A 17,585-nucleotide genomic window follows, 5' to 3' on the forward strand; every position below is an offset into this window, starting at 1 on the left:
TAAAAAGATTTGGTGTCTCCTCTTCATCAGCATTCAAAAGAAATGTAATTTTTTTTTTTGGTAGAAAGTATGATATGGTAGACCCGTAGGAGTTCCAGGATATGACTACCCCCTTTAAAAAAAATTTTTTTTAATTGACCTTAAAATTTTTGCTGAGTACACTTTAATAATACATTAACTTTAAAGATTGTAAGCATGACAAAATACAGTGAATGCTTTTGCTCCATATGCAGGAGCATTTTCAGTTTAGCCAGTTTAGGAAATCCAATCATAGAACAATGCATACAGACAATGAGATATAACATGCTTAGCAGCCTCTCCTGTTCTGACAGAGGTTACTATAGATCCGGAATATGTATCCACTGTAATGTGGACATATGACTGTTTGCCAAATGAAGGTATATGAGTAACATCCATCTGCCAAAGTTGTCCTTGATGGTCAACTCTAAATGAAGGGGCAGTATAGGACCCCTTGGACAGGATTTCCCAATCTGCCATTCTACTTCCCGAGAAACTTGAAACTGTTTACACCGGGCTGCAGTATTCTGGTGATGAATAGTATGGAAGAATAAACATCATTAAAATGTCTATATTATCTAAAGCAATTTATAAATTCAATGCAATACCGATTAAAATACCAATGACTTACTTCAAAGATATAGAACACATATTCCAAAAATTTATATGGAACCAAAAGAGAACACGAATATCCTCAGCAATCTTGAAAAGGAAGAATAAAGCAGGAGGTATCACACTTCCAGATATCAAGTTATATTATAAGGCCATTGTACTCAAAACAGCATGGTACTGGCATAAGAACAGACATATAGATCAATGGAACAGAACAGAGAACCCAGAAATAAACCCACAGCTCTATGGACAACTGACATTTAACAAAGGAGGTAAGGAAATACAATGGAGTAAAGACAGCCTCTTCAACAAATGGTGTTAGGAAAATTGGACAGCTACCTGCAAAAAAATGAAACTAGACCACCAACTTACACCACTCACAAAAATAAACTCAAAATGGATAAAAGACTTAAATGTAAGCCATGAAACCATAAGCATCTTAGAAGAAAACATAGGCAGTAAGCTCTCTGACATCTCTCACAGCAATATATTTGCTGATTTGTCTCCACAGGCAAGTGAAATAAAAGACAAGATAAACAAATGAGACTTTATCATACTAAAAAGCTTCTGCACAGCTAAAGACAACAAGAACAGAATAAAAAGACAAACTACACAATGGGAGAATATATTTGACATTGTGTCTGATAAGGGGTTAATAACCAAAATTTATAAAGAACTTGTAAAACTTAATACCAGGAAGACAAACAATCCAATCCAAAAATGGGCAAAAGAAATGAATAGACACTTCTCCAAAGAGGACACAAAGATGGCCAATAGGCATATGAAAAAATGTTCAACTTCACTAATGATTAGAGAAATGTAAATTAAAAGCACAATGAGATATCACCTCACACCAGTCAGAATGGCGCTCATCAATAAAACAACACAGATTAGGTGCTGGCAAGGATGTGGAGAAAAGGGAACCCTCCTGCACTGCTGGTGGGAATGCAGACTGGTGCAGCCACTGTGGAAAAACAGTATGGAGATTCCTCAAGAAAATAAAAATCAAACTGCCTTTTGACCCAGCTAGACCACTGTTAGGAATATACCCCAAGAACACCATAGTACTGTTTGAAAAGAAGAAATGCACCCCAATGTTTACGGCAGCATTGTTCACAATAGCAAAGATCTGGAAACAGCCCAGGTGTCCATCAGAGGACGAGTGGATTAAAAAGCTTTGGTACATATATACTATGGAATACTCCTCAGCCATAAGAAGTGATGACATAGGATCTTTTACAACAACATGGATGGGCCTTGATAACATTATACTGAGCGAAAGAAGTAAATCAGAAAAAACTAAGAACTATAGGATTTTATACATAGGTGGGACATAAAGATGAGAGTCAGATACATGGACAACAGTGTTGGGGTTACAGGGTGGAGGGAGGAGAGGGATGTGTTGGGGGAGGGGAGGGGCACAAAGATCATGGCTTTTCAGCATTTGCCATACTCCCCCTTTAATGTATAGACAGACAGCAAATATTTACTTATGGTGTTTCCACTATAAAGACTGCTGTCTTAGGGACAAATGCTGATGAACTATTTCAACAGTTTCTCCTTCTTCAAAGACTTATATGTCAACATAGAGCTCCATGATTCATAGGACATACTCAAGCTCACTTCATGCTCCCCTGGAGCTTTAGCACAAGGGAATGCCCTTTTTTTTTTTCTTCTCTTTTCTTTTCTTTATTTTTTTATTGTTGTATTTTTTCTTTTATTTATTTATTTTTTGTATTTTTCTGAAGATGGAAATGGGGAGGCAGTCAGACAGACTCCCGCATGCGCCTGACTGGGATCCACCTGGCATGCCTACCAGGGGAAAATGCTCTGCCCATCAGGGGTGTTGCTCAGTTGCAACCAGAGCCATTCTAGTGACTGAGGCAGAGGCCATGAGGCCATTCTTAGTGCCCGGGGTGGCTTTGCTCCAGTGGAGCCTTGACTGCGGGAGGGGAAGAGAGAGACAGAGAGGAAGGAGAGGGAGAGGGGTAGAGAAATAGATGGGCGCTTCTTCTGTGTGCTTGGACTGGGAATCGAACCCGGGAATCCTGCACACCAGGCCAAGGCTCTACCACTGAGCCAACCGGCCAGGGCCTAGGAATGCCCTTGTTGATCAAGCTACCCAAAAGAAAATTATATAGAGCAACCATGACAGACTAATTACCTAATTTTAACTTGATTACTTTTGTAAAGACCCTATCTTCAAAAAATTCACCTTATGGCCCTGGCCGGTTGGCTCAGCGGTAGAGCGTCGCCTGGCGTGTGGGGGACCCGGGTTCCATTCCTGGCCAGGGCACATAGGAGAAACACCCATTTGCTTCTCCACCCTCCCCCCCTCCTTCCTCTCTGTCTCTCTCTTCCCCTCCCGCAGCCAAGGCTCCATTGGAGCAAAGATGGCCCGGGCGCTGGGGATGGCTCCTTGGCCTCTGCCCCAGGTGCTAGAGTGGCTCCGGTCATGGCAGAGTGACGCCCCAGAGGGGCAGAACATCGCTCCCTGGTAGGCAGAGCGTCGCCCCTGGTAGGCGTGCGAGGTGGATCCCAGTTGGGCGCATGCGGGAGTCTGTCTGACTGTCTCTCCCCGTTTCCAGCTTCAGAAAAATACAAAAAAAAAAAAAGTTCACCTTATGAGGTACCTGGGTTAAGACTTGCACATATGAATTAGGAAGGAGATGTAATAATTCAACTCATGACAATATATAATAATGACGTTTTCCACTTGCAGCATAGCTAGTCACAGTACCATCCAGATGTTTGAAGAACATAGGAAGTAGGTGCAAGGGCCTCTGTGCTTCATAAATGTTCTACTTTCACAGAAAAGAGCTAACAATTGAATAAGTTAAATGATAGCTCAATTTATTTACAGTAGACTCTAACTCTTTGACAGAGAATCTATAAACTATAAAAACTTTTAAAACATAATTTTGTTTTTAATTTTTCTTAAGTGAAAAATGGGGAGGCAGAGAGACAGACTCCTACATACACCCAGACTGGGAATCTATCCAGCAAGCCTCCTATAAGGCAATGCTCTGCTCATCTGGGGCCATTGCTCTGTTGCTCAGCAATAGAGCTATTTTAGCAACTAAGGTGAAGTCATAGAGCCATCCAACGCCCAGGGCCAACTTGTTCCAACTGAACCATGGCTATGGGAGGAGAAGAGAGATAGACAGAAGGGAGAGCAGGAGGAGTAGAGAGGCAGATAGTTGCTTCTCCTGTGTACCCTGACCAGGAATTAAACCCAGGACATCTACAAGCCAGCCGATGCTCTACCACTGAGCCAACCCACGAGAGCATGCATAATTTTTCATAATCACTCCTACATCACCACTAGGCATTTAAGTTGGCTCTCAAGGTGTAACTGAAATCAATATAGGTATTTTCTGTTCTCAATTACAGCTGCCACTTGCCATATTGCAGTTCACTTTTCGAGGCCTCACTGTATCGCAGATTTTTAAATTGTATGTATCTAATCTTGTACCACAGATTTTTTGCTATATTATGGGACTTTGCGGTATATAAGTATTTTTATATATTTATCATTTTAATTATTTTTGTGGCAAAATAAGTGTGGGAAAGGTTAATAACAGTGTAGGAAAGGTTTATAAGAATGTGGGAAGGATTTATAAAGCCTTAAAATATATAAAAGATAAAATAAATATAAGGTTGCTACTTTGCGGGTTTTTGTCTATTGCAGGGAGTTCCGGAACCTAAACCCTGCAATAAACGAGGGACCACTCTGTTCTTGCTAGGTCATATTTGTCTTGGAAGGATAAACTTTACTTACAAAATTGCATTCTGTCCAGTGACTTCTGAACTGATCAGGGAAAAATCTGTCTATGCCATGTGTCCAGTTATGATCTCTTCTAAGCTTTTTTGTGCCCTAAAATGTAGTGAATCTCTCTGGACCTTTTGTTGACCACATTCTTTCAGGAAAGAGTAGGTACTTTTTACCTTCTTAAAACTATACTTCCTGATGGTAAAGAAAATCTACTTACATATTCCTTGAATTGTCACAGCAGTGGGATAAAAAAGATACATAGGATTTCTGTGCTCAGCTCCCAGGCTCAACCACAGGTGGCTCTTATACAATTATGGAGTAATGCCCCCATCCACCATCAGGGCACATGCAGAGTCTCCAACTCTTCTCTTTTCATACTGGAGAGGAAAGAAAACCACATAAAACCAGGGACTTGAACCCTTTCTGTTCCTCTGCTCACTGGCCTTACCTGTGTTCTTCACTTGTGTCTTTAGAGTTAAGTATATGAGTGCTTCCTTTTTCTATAGCAGAGGCCTAGAGGAGATTCATAGAGGTTTCACAATTCACTGCTCTCAATAAAACTGAAGAAGTTATCATGATGACAGATTATTAAAAATAACATTTGGTGATATATTATAGTTTTTGGTATTCAATTCGGAATGAATTCAAATAACTGTGAAAAATTGTTACATAAAATAAACAAATTACAAATTTCTTTTATTCCTACTTAGGCTTCCCAATCTATTACACACTTAAATCCATAGTGGAAATAGAATTAATATTAAATCATCTTTCATTCCAATTATTCACCCTCAAGAAAAGGCTATTCACCTGATTTTAAAATGCACTTCTGCCTGATCGTTGGCGGTGCGATGGACAGAGCACTGAATCAGGACGCTGAAGACCCCAGTTTGAAAGCCTGAAGTTACCATCTTGAGTGTCGGGTTGCTGGTTTGAACACAGGATCACAGACATGATTCCAAGGCTCCCGACTTGAGCAAAGTGTCACAGAGTCAGCTTGAGCTCTGGCCAAGGCAAGTATGAAAAGCAATCAATAAACAATTAAAGTGAAGCAAGCACAAGTTGATGCTTCTCATCTCTTTCTCTCTCAAATCAATCAAATAAATAAATAAATAAATAAATAAATAAATAAATAAATAAAATTCTAAGATGGGTTTGGAGTAGGTGGGCATTCCAATTGCCACCTCCCAGGACCAAATTGAACTTCAACTTAATTGAAGAACAATCATCTTGATAAACCAACTTTGCACTAAACAAAGAGAAGTATAAACAAGGATCACAGAAGTCACACCAAGACGGTAGGAAAGGCAGAGATGCAGCAAGGGCTGCCCCACTCTCCCCTGAGCCAGCAGCCACTGAGGGTCCGGAGGGACTCTTACTGCGGGAGGTTCATGCTGATAGGGGAGGGACCTCAGCCCCAAGCCAGGAATCCAGCCTAGAGCTCCAGAGACTAGAAGAAATGTAGTAAAGCCACGCAGGTTCGCATTTGATTCAAACAGACAGTAATAAAACTACAGAGCCAAGAACTGGTGGGCTGTTACCTTTAATCCTAGCTGCACCCGCAGGTAAGAAATACACACAGTGGGAAAACACTTCCCTTTCCATTCAGGGTTCCCAAAGCCACTGACTTATCTGAGTTTCCTAGATTCAAAGTTTCTACCTCACCAGCTTTATTCACCTCTGTTCTCCATCTCTTTCTCTCTGCACAAACTGGCTTCTCCTTCAGCACTCTACTATCTTGGCTGCTTCTCCTCTCCTCATGTGGCCTTTCTCTACTCTCCCCCAGCATGGGTTCCTCTGCCCCATTTTATAGTGTAGAAATCAAAACCTTTAGTCCAATATACAAACAAGGAAGTCTCTGATACAAAGTCACTTAGGGTGGGAAAGGCTTAGTCTTAAAACTAAGCCATAGGCTATAAAGACCCTCCCTGATTACAGCCTGTCCCCCACACCCAATGCAAACTATAAGCGAGCAAACATATACATCATATTTACAAACTTATTTGACCAACAGTAATGAAACAACGGAGCCAAGAACTGGTGGGTCATTAGCTTTAATCCTAGCCTGCACCTGGCAGGCAAGAAATACAGACAGTGGGAAAACACTTCCTTTTCCATTGAGGGCTCCCAAAACCACTGACTTATCCAAGTTTTCCTAGAATCAAAGGTTTCTAGCTCACCAGCCTTATTCACTGTTCCCTATCTCGTTCTCTCTGCACAAACTGGCTTTTCCTTCAGCACTCCTCCATCCTGGCTGCTTCTCCTCTCCTCCACATGGCCTTTCTCTGCTCTCCTCTAGCATGGGCTCCTCTGCCTCATTTTATAGCGGAGAAATCAAAACCTTTAGTCCATTATACAAACAAAGAAGTCTCTGATACAAAGTCACTTATCTGAGGCATAATGGGCTTCCTCAAAAGGGTGGGAAAGGTTTAATCTTAAAACTAAGCCTTAGCCTGACCAGGCAGTGGTGCAGTGGATAGAGTGTCAGACTGGAATGCCAAGGACCCAGGTTCGAGACCCCGAGGTAGCCAGCTTGAGCGCAGGCTCATCTGGTTTGAATAAAGCTCACCAGCTTGGACCCAAGGTTGCTGGCTCGAGCAAGGGGTTACTCGGTCTGCTGAAGGCCCGCAGTCAAGGCACATATGAGAAAGCAATAAATGAACAACTAAGGTGTCGCAATGCGCAACGAAAAACTAATGATTGATGCTTCTCATCTCTCCATTCCTGTCTATCTGTCCCTGTCTATCTCTCTCTCTCTGACTCTGTCTCTGTAAAAACAAAAAACAAACAAAAAAATTAAGCCAAAGGCTATAACCACCCTGCCTGCTTACAGCCTGTCCCCCACACCCAATGCAAACTATAAGCAAGCAAACCTATATATCATATTTACAAACTTATTTGACTAACAGGTGTCTACACAGTATTTGGCTATGAAAAGAGCTGAGGTTTCTGTCTGCGAGAAAAGGACGGGAGCTCTCAGGAACTCAGGCTTCATCTTAAAGGACTCGCATAGAAAATCTTGTTCACAGCCACTTACCCAGGGCTTGGGCAAAGGGAGGGCTAAGAGGACTAGAGTTGCATGAGGAAAATTTGAAGTTGGTGGCTGTAATACTGGTGGCTGAGGCCAGGCAGGTACACACTGAATTCAGGCAGACAGTAGAAAAGCTGCATTGCCAGAAAAGGTTGGACCATTCCATTTAATAAAGTCTCACAATGGTGGACAAGCACACAGGCAAGGGAAACTGCCTCTCAGGCAAACAAACAGCAAAATTGCTGTTGGTCAAATAAGTTTGCAAATATGATGTATATGTTCACTCACTTATAGTTTGCATTAAGTGTGGGGGACAGGCTGTAAGCAGGTAGGGTCGTTATAGTCTAAGGCTTAGTTATAAGACTAAGCCTTTCCTACCTTAAGTGACTTGGTATCAGAGACTTCCTTCTTTGTATATTGGATTAAAGGTTTTGATTTCTACACTGTAAAATGGGACAGAAAAGCCCATGTAGTAGGAGAGCAGAGAAAGGCCACGTGGAAGAGAGGAGAGGCAGCCAAGATAGTAGAGTGCTGAAGGAGAAGCCAGTTTGTGCAGAGTTTGTGCAGAGAGAAGGAGATGGGGGAAAGAGGTGAATAAGGCTGGTGAGCTAGAAACCTTTGATTCTAGGAAACTCGGATAAGTCAGTGGCTTTGAGAGCCCTGAATGGAAAGGGAAGTGCTTTCCCACTGTCTGTATATCTTGCCTGCCGGGTGCAAGCTAGGATTGAAGCTAATGGCCCATCAGTTCTTAGCTCCATTGTTTCATTACCTATCTGTTCGAATCAAATGTGAACCTGTACTGGCCAGGTGGCTGTGATGGTGGCCATGGATACTGGCTTTACAATTGACCCTCACAGTGGTGGACTGGCAATCCGCACATCTGCAATTCCACATCTCTCTTGAGGGCAAGCACCCCTAGCCTTATTTAGGCAATGCACACGTTCCTCTGCCAGGTACTCTTGTACTAATCAGGCAAAGTGCTTGCAGCAAGTACACCAGTGAGCAAGCCTAACACAGCTGCCTCACAGTAGCCCAGGGAGAGTGTAAGGCCAGTGGCCACCACAATCATGGCCATACAGGTTCTCAATGGATTCCAGAAGATGATAAAGAAACAGTGGAGCCAAAAAATGGTGAACCATTCTGTTTATTAAAATTTCGTACCAGAAGACGAGCAAACAGGCAGAGAAGACCACTTCCCTCTTATTCAGAGCTCCCAAAGCCCTGACACATTCTCTAGTTCCACAACCTGGAAAATATTCTCCAATTCCTCCTGGAATCAAAGGCCCCCACCAGCCTCAGCAAAGCTACCATGCCCCTCAGCTCTGGTTCCTTCTTTGCACTGCTTCTTCTCTACCTTCAAAACCCAGCCTGGGGGAAAAGATCCCTTCTGTTGGTCAAATAAGTTTGTAAATATGATATATATGTTTGCTCGCTTGTGACTTATATTGGGTGTGGGGAACAGGCTATAAGCAGGCCAGGTCGTTGTAGCCTAAGGTTTGGTTTTGGGACTAAGCTTTTCCCCACACCCTTGACTGATTGTATGATCTGGGTGGTTCACTCTCATGAGGAATCCAACTATGCCTTGGATAAGTGACTTTGTATCAGAGACTTCCTTGTTTGTATATTGGATTAAGGGATTTTGATTTTCTACACTATAAAGTGGGACAGACCAGGAGCTTGGACACACAGTTCCTGCTATCACAATTGCAGGGGCTTCCCTGATCCCTTGCCCTTCATGGGAAGAGCTGGTTTTCTGCTTTTCCCTTGTCTTCTTTTGTGGTTTGCCTGTCTTGGTGAGACACCATTAAATAGGATGGCCCCCCATCCTCTGACTCCGCCATTTCTTTATCATCTGCCCAAATTCAATGGGAACCTGCATGTGAATGGCCACGATGGCGGCTCCCGGCCTCACAACTGGCGTAGTTTCCGGCAGGATTCAGAGATTGGTATGGAGCCACCACCCTTGATGGGTGGGATAGAGTACTGGTTGCTGCTCTGGCTCCCCATGGCTGTCCTTTTAGGGGCCATGGGCTACATGTTTTTTACTCAAGAGGAAACTGCCCGAGGTCAAAAGCTTCAGTATGAGTTGCAAATAGAACGGCAAAAAAGGCTGGAATTGGAGCGAGCACTGGAGAAGGAACTACGGGTTCGCAAGTTGCAGTTAACCCTGGAAGCTGAACGTCTTCACCGGCAGTTGTTGGAGAAACAACTGCAGATTCAAGAGCTGGAGTCTCAGCTTCTGGCCAAAAGCCAGCAGCCACAGGAGCCTAAATGTCACCAAAGGAGCAGCAGCATCCGTGCCGGTGGATTGGCTTTGAGTCAGCGGGAGCAGGCGCTTGCGACTCCTCTTCTGAGGATGAGAAGGCTCAGGCTGAAGCTGCCATACACACACTGAGAGCCCGACCAGTTGTCGCCAAGAAGGTAAAAACCCAGCAACAAAGAGTCCCTCAGGGGCAGCCACAGCCTCCTGCCCAGGTAATGGAACACTCTGTGGTGGTCCGGCCCTATACCCAGGCAGAGCTGATGGAGTTGGGGGCACAATTTAGGCAGAAACCTACTGAATCCCTGGTAACCTGGTAACTACGATTATGGGATATAAGGGTGGATGGCATCATGCTCTCCGGAACAGAGATGGAGAAATTGGACGCCATTACCACACACTCTTCCTTGAGGCAGCGTCTTCAGAACTGCCATGGCAACCCAGGAGACCATACCCTATTAGAATGGGTGATGGCTGCCATTCGTATGGTCTGGCAGAATGCTGGAGAACTGCTGGGGGCAATGAGTCAGTGGCAGTGCTACAGTGAGTTAGTCAAGGTCCTTCGAGAACTAGGTATGAAGAATGCTGTTTTCAACCCTGGGTCTCGTGGGCCAGACGAGGAAGTGTTTACGGCCAAAATGAGGGAATCTGTCCTTGCTAGCGCCCCATCAGCCCTTTTTGGGTCACTTGTGGCTATCTTGGGCCCCTATGTGGGGCAGCCCATCAATGCAGTTACACAGATGGTAGCAGATTTGGGAGAGCTGGAGGCCGCTCGGGATCATAAAGCAGTGAGGGCTGCTGCCTATGTTTCCCCCCCAACTAACAAGGGAAACGGGCCTGTAAAGGTTACCCAAACGCAGATGTGGGTAGACTTGATTGCGGCTGGAGCAGATAAGGGGAAATTGGATGACCAGTCTAATAAAATTCTTTTGGAGCTTTGGCGGCAGCTTAAACCAGAACAGAAGTTCCAGCCACTGAGACGAAAGGCCCCAGCAGCTACCAATAAAACGTTTGGTGCGCACATAGCTCGGTTACAAGATTATATGATAGAGACGGCCGAGAAAGAGGGGAACTCCCAAGACCCATTGTACCAGTTTGAATAGGAAAAAAGCCCAGGGACCTGTCTAACGGGGATGGGCGGGGACCGGAGGCCACATGTGGAACTGGCTATCCACTGGTCCCCTTCTAATATACAACGGGTGTTGGCCTTGGTGGATACAGGTGCAGAATGTTCCCTTCTCTATGGAAACCCAGAGCGGTTTGCTGGGACCCCAGTGGCCATTGACGGTTATGGGGACCAAACTATTCAAGTGAAGCCAATAACTATTCCATTGGGGATAGGGAGACTGCCTCCTAAGCCATATAAGGTGTATGTATCTCCTATTCCTGAATATATTTTGGGGGTAGATGTCTTGCAAGGACTATGGTTGGAAACTACAGCTGGGGAGTTCCGGCTGCGAATCAGGGTTGTGAAGGCAGTATTGCGGGGACATGCATCACATTCCCCTTTGCAATTACCCGTCCCTCGGCGTGTGACTAACACCAAGCAGTACCACCTGCCAGGTGGTTATGAAGAAGTCACAGGGACAATCCTTGAACTAGAAAAGGTGGGGATCATCCAGCCAGCACACAGTCCTTACAACTCCCCAGTATGGCCTGTGTGCAAAGCAGATGGAACCTGGAGAATGACAGTAGATTACAGGGAACTTAATAAAGTTGTTCCCCCTTTGCACGCTGCTGTTCCCTCGATAGCTAACATGATGGATCGGCTAAGCCATGAGTTGGAGACATACCACTTTGTGGCAGACTTGGCCAATGCTTTTTTCTCTATTGATATAGCCACAGAGAGTCAAGAACAATTTGCCTTCAGTTGGGAAGGGAGAAAATGGACCTTTACAGTGTTACCCCAAGGCTATTTGCATAGCCCCACCTTGTGCCATGGGCTGGTGGCTGCTGACCTGGCTAAATGGAAACAGCCAAAGGTAGTCCGCATGTACCATTATATTGATGATATTATGCTAACTAGTGATTCTCTTTCAGAATTGGAGCAAGCAGTCCCTACCCTGCTATCCCATTTGAAAGCATGTGGCTGGGCAGTTAACAAGAACAAATTACAAGGACCTGGGTTATCTGTTAAATTCTTGGGAGTTGTCTGGTCGGGTAAGACAAAAGTTATCCCTGATGCAGTTATAGATAAGATTCAAGCATACCCCGTGCCCACTACGGTAAAACAGTTATAGGAATTCTTAGGTTTGTTGGGGTATTGGCAAGCATTTATACCGCATTTGGCTCAGTTACTACGCCCCTTGTACAACCTTATTCAAAAGGGGGTTCACTGGGATTGAACTGAGCAGGCGCAAGGTTCATTTGCAGCTACTAAGAGAGCTGTCAAGGTGGCACAGGCCTTGAATGTGTTTGATCCTGCCAGGCCCTGTGAGCTGGATGTTCATGTAACCTCGGAGGGGTTTGGATGGGGCTTGTGGCAGTGGACAGAGCGCCTACGGCAACCTATTGGATTTTGGTCCCAATTGTGGAAAGGTGCTGAAGTTCGTTACTCATTAGTAGAGAAGCAGCTGGCAGCTGTGTATGCTGCCCTCCTGGCAACTGAGAGTATTACAACCACAACACCAGTTACAGTCAAAACAACATACCTTATAGCTGGATGGGTGAGAGATTGGGCAACTAAACCATGTAGTGGTATGGCCCAAATGTCCACCCTGGCCAAGTGGGGTGCCTATCTGCAACAACGCTGTGCTCTTAGCACCAGCCCATTGAGGGCAGAACTGCAGGAAGTGTTGGGTCCAGTCACCTATTCGACCTTAGAGTCAGGTGCAACTGGGGCTCAGGGGGCAGAACCTGAGGTCAGTCCCTACCATGAGGGGCGGGTGCCCATCCCCGAACATGCCTGGTATACTGATGGGTCCAGCAGGGGCCAACCTGCCAAATGGACGGCTATCGCCTTCCATCAGGCCACTAAGACTATTTGGATGGACACGGGTACAGGCCAAAGCAGCCAATGGGCAGAATTAAGAGCTGTTTGGTTAGTTGCCCATAATGAACCTTCACCTCTGGTGATCTGTACTGACAGTTGGTCTGTCTATCGTGGACTGACCCTTTGGATTGCTACTTGGCACATTAATCAGTGGATGGTAATGCACCGTCCATTATGGGGTCAGGCCATGTGGCAGGACTTATGGGAAATAGGACACCAGAAGCAGGTGACAGTATATCATGTCACAGGGCATGCCCCTCTAGCCCATCCTGGGAATGATGAGGCAGATACGTTGGCAAGGGTGCGATGGTTGGAGACTGCCCCTGCAGGTGATGTGGCACAGTGGCTCCAACGGCGCCTGCTCCATGCAGGACAGAAAACTATGTGGGCTACGGTTAAGGCTTGGAACTTGCCTGTGTCCTATGCAGAGGTACTTGCAGCCTGTGAGCAATGTGCAGTATGTTCCAAGGAACACCCTCAGAGACCACTGGTGTCACCTGGACAGATCTTGAGGGGTCATGTCCCACTGACACGATGGCAGATAGACATCATTGGACCCTTACCAAAGTCAGAAGGGTACCAGTATGCAGTCACTGTGTAGATACTGCCACGGAGCTGCTTGCTGCTTACCCCGCTCGTAACCCTGACCAGAGGGCAGTCATACAGGCTCTGGACCGCCTGAGTGCTGCATACGGGCGACCGCTGGTCCTTGAAAGTGACAATGGTACCCACTTCACTGGTTTAACAGCGAGGCAATGGGCTCAAAAGCTGGGGGTGGACTGGAAGTACCATGTTCCCTACCACCCCCAGGCTGCTGGCATCATTGAGCGTTATAATGGACTCTTAAAGCAGGGACTGCGACAGGAGGGGGGCACCGGCTCTCTTACTGGATGGACATGCCGCTTATGGAGAGTACTTCGGATTTTGAATGAGCGACCTCGACGGGGAAGCCCAGCTCCAGTAGAGGCCCTCCTGCATCGGACAGCTGCCCCTATTCAGTTGCAGATACGCACCAAGGACATTTTACTCAAGCCAGGTTTTGGACAGCAGGGCAACGTGCTCTTGCCTGCTCCAACAGCCCTTCTTAAAGGACAACGGCTTCAATGGACTTGGCCCTGGACTGTACAGGCCCCCCATCTGAGATGGGTGGCCTTGTTGGCACCATGGGGAAAGGGGTTAGAGGTGGACCTCCAGTTAACTCCTTGGGCAACCAGCACCTGGCCACCTAAGGTAGAAGTGTATTATCCCTTGAGTGCTCAAGGGGACAGCATTTTGAAGGGCACCTTTGTAATTTCTTTATGGCCAATAATGAGTTCCCCTATTTTACTACACATAGAACCAGCAGATGCTGGTGTATTGGCCAATAAGGTTTGGTATGCCCGCTCAGGGCGGCCTCTGGTGCCAGCTACGGTGCTGTCTGCAGACAAAACTCTGGCCTGTATTCTGCCAGAGGGAAAAGATTTGCCTCTCTTGGTGCCACTGACAGCTCTCTCATTTCGCCCATAGTTTTTGATCTGTTAATCCTATTGCTATAGTTGGTACTATTTCTGTTTATGCAATGTATCCTACTCCTTGCACAGTGACCATCATGGAAGATGCCTGTGGTTTAGATTGTATAGCGAGCAAATGGGGTGGAATGTTGGTCAAAGAAGTTTGTAAATATGATATATATGTTTGCTCGCTTGTGACTTATATTGGGTGTGGGGGACAGGCTATAAGCAGGCCAGGTCGTTGAAGCCTAAGGTTTGGTTTTGGGACTAAGCTTTTCCCCACACCCTTGACTGGTTGTATGATCTGGGTGGTGCACTCTCATGAGGAATCCAACTATGCCTTGGATAAGTGACTTTGTATCAGAGACTTCCTTGTTTGTATATTGGATTAGGGATTTTGGTTTTCTACACTATAAAGTGGAACAGACCAGGAGCTTGGACACACAGTTCCTGCTATCACAATTGCAGGGGCTTCCCTGATCCCTTGCCCTTCATGGGAAGAGCTGGTTTTCTGCTTTTCCCCTGTCTTCTTTTGTGGTTTGCCTGTCTTGGTGAGACACCAATAAATAGGATGGCCCCCCATCCTCTGACTCCGCCATTTCTTTATCGTCTGCCTGAATCCAATGGGAACCTGCATGTGAATGGCCACGATGGCAGCTCCTGGCCTTACATTCTCATTCTTTAATAACACAGTTGTCATCTTACTTGGGTGGAGCAGTCCCCTCTGAGAAGAATCAACCTGGGGAAAAGCAATCGCTCCACTCTCAGGAGTCTCACCTGCTCCACCCATGGACACTGGGTTGCTCTGAGCAGCCAGGAAGCAGGGGGTGTGTCAGTGACTCAGTTTTCTGGTGTTGAGGCCAGAGCTTTCCCTTGCACACTTCTGAGTCTATGAGTGGTGATTCCGCCTCACTTGAGACTCAGCAGAAACTATTTAGACTGCAGACAGACCACACCTTTGGGTCTCAGAGGTCACACCCTACGAAGGTCTGTGGTAAAAATCTAGGCAGACTGACACTTGGGGCCCAGGAAGCAGAGGCACTCCCACTACCCTTTCTAATCCCTAATTTGCTGTAGGCTTTAGACTCTACTAGAGGTCTTTTTCAGCAGCTGAGCCCAACAAGCAGCCAACAGACAGAGGCTGCACAAAATGGAATTCAGGGAACCTTGGCCTTTTAAGTGGACCTTCCCCCAGGCACAGTGTGGGTAAAAGCCAGCCTAGGTGTGCAGCTGGTATTTCCATGTGCACCTGGGCCCAGCAGAGGCAGCCACAAACTCTGGATTGCTTGTAGCTCCAAGAAGATTGCTGAGGGCCAGACACAAGCAATGTCTCCCACTGGTTTGTGCTGGTGTAAAGCCAATAAGCACAGCCATCATCACAGCCACCTGGACCATGCAGGTTCACATTTGTTTCGTACAGACGGTAATGAAACAATAAAGCCAAGAACTGGTGGGCCATTACCTTTAATCCTAGCTTGCACCCAGTGGGCAAGAAATACACACAGTGGGAAAACACTTCCTGTAATAAGGAAGGGCCACTATCCAGGGCCACTATCACAGCCACCTGGCCCATGCAGGTTCACATTGGATTCAAACAGTCGGTAAAGAAACAATGGAGCCAAAAACTGGTGGGCCATCATCTTTAATCCTAGCTTGCACCCAGCGGGCAAGTAAAAACACACTGGGCTCCAAAACCCACTCACATTCAGTGCTCACAAAGCTACTGACTTATCCGAGTTTCCTAGAATCAAAGGTTTCTAGCTCACCAGATTTATTCTCCTCTGCTCCCCATCTCCTTGCTTCTCCCTGCACAAACTCTGCACAAACTGGCTTCTCACTCAATACTCTGCCATCTTGGCTGCTTCTCCTGGCCTCCTCCACATGGCCTTTCTCTGCTCTGCTCTCTAATGCTAATCTTAGAAACCAGCAGAGCAAGCTCCTGTTCTGCCCCCATTTTATAGTGTAGATTCATAACCTTTAATCCAATATATAAAATAGGGAAGTCTCTGATACAAAGTCACTTCTCTGAGGCATGATGGGATTGCACCAACCCACATCAAAAGGGTGGGAAAGGCTTAATCCTAAAACCAAGCCCCAGGCTACAGGATCCTGCCTGCCCACAGCCCACAGAGACAAACATTAATACCACCTGGGCAATGGCCTCCACGTGGGCAGCACCATCTTTAACAAAGTGAGCATAATACATTTTGTCTGCCCAACACTTCCCTTTCCATTCAGGGCTCCCAAAGCCACTGACTCATCCGACTTTCCTAGAATCAAAGGTTTCTAGCTCACCAGCCTTATTCACCTCTGTTCTCCATCTCCTTCTCTCTGCACAAAGTCTGCACTAACTGGCTTCTCCTTCAGCACTCCACCATCTTGGCTGCCTCTCCTCTCCTCCACATGGCCTTTCTCTGCTCTCCTCTTGCATGGGCTCCTCTGCCCATTTTATAGTATAGAAATCAAAACCTTTAATCCAATATACAAACAAGGAAGTCTCTGATACACAGTCACTTATCTGAGGCATAATGGGATTCCTTATGAGAGTGCACCACCCCACATCATGCATCACAAGTCAAGGGTGTGGGGAAAAGCTTAGTTTTAAAACTAAGCCTTAGGCTATAATGATCTTGCCTGTTTACAGCTTGTCTCCCACACCCAATACAAACTATAAGCGATCAAACCTATATATCATATTTATATACAAACTTATTTGACCAACAGCCAGGTTTTCTCCAGTGAGCCCCAGACTGTACATATTCAGTGGCCAGCTGCAGAAAGCATCAGTTTAGGATCTAACAACCCTTGCTAGTGGAGTATCCTAAGGAAGGGCTCCTCACTCCCAGCCCAGCTGAGACGAGTTCTGCTTTCTGCGATCAGCACTGGCACAGTAGCTCATCTGCATTGAATAAGGTGGGGCTTCACAGCCAGCCTTGGTGCTGGATATACTGCCTCACAGGGCTAGATTCCACAGCAGAAAAGGAGAGAGGCTTGTAGCATGAACATATAAAGTTTAGGTCCCTGCAAACCTATTGTTGTGTCTGGTTGAGAAGCTTAGCCACTTTCTGAGGGGCACAATCAGCCACAGGAGAGGACACTTTCAGTCTTTTTCCCTGAAACCAGGGTCTCACCAGCTTTAAGAACATCTGCAGGGGGACGTCAGCCACACTCTATCTGAACCTGCTGCTTACCTTGTTGGGGAGAAATAAAATTTGAATATTCATCAATGTCTGAGGGATTAGGTTCTGGAATAGGGGCTACTTTCCTGTACTGGGCTCCTGACCAAGAGGACTCTGAAGCAGAGGGTCCCACTAATGTTGTATTCCAAACCTCAGATGCCCTACCCACCAAGATTGCAACCTGAAGAGGGGTTGATTGGGTGAGGCCAGTCTGAGTCCACACTACCG

This window comes from Saccopteryx bilineata, chromosome 4 (assembly GCF_036850765.1).
Source record: "Saccopteryx bilineata isolate mSacBil1 chromosome 4, mSacBil1_pri_phased_curated, whole genome shotgun sequence".
Lineage (NCBI taxonomy): Eukaryota > Metazoa > Chordata > Mammalia > Chiroptera > Emballonuridae > Saccopteryx > Saccopteryx bilineata.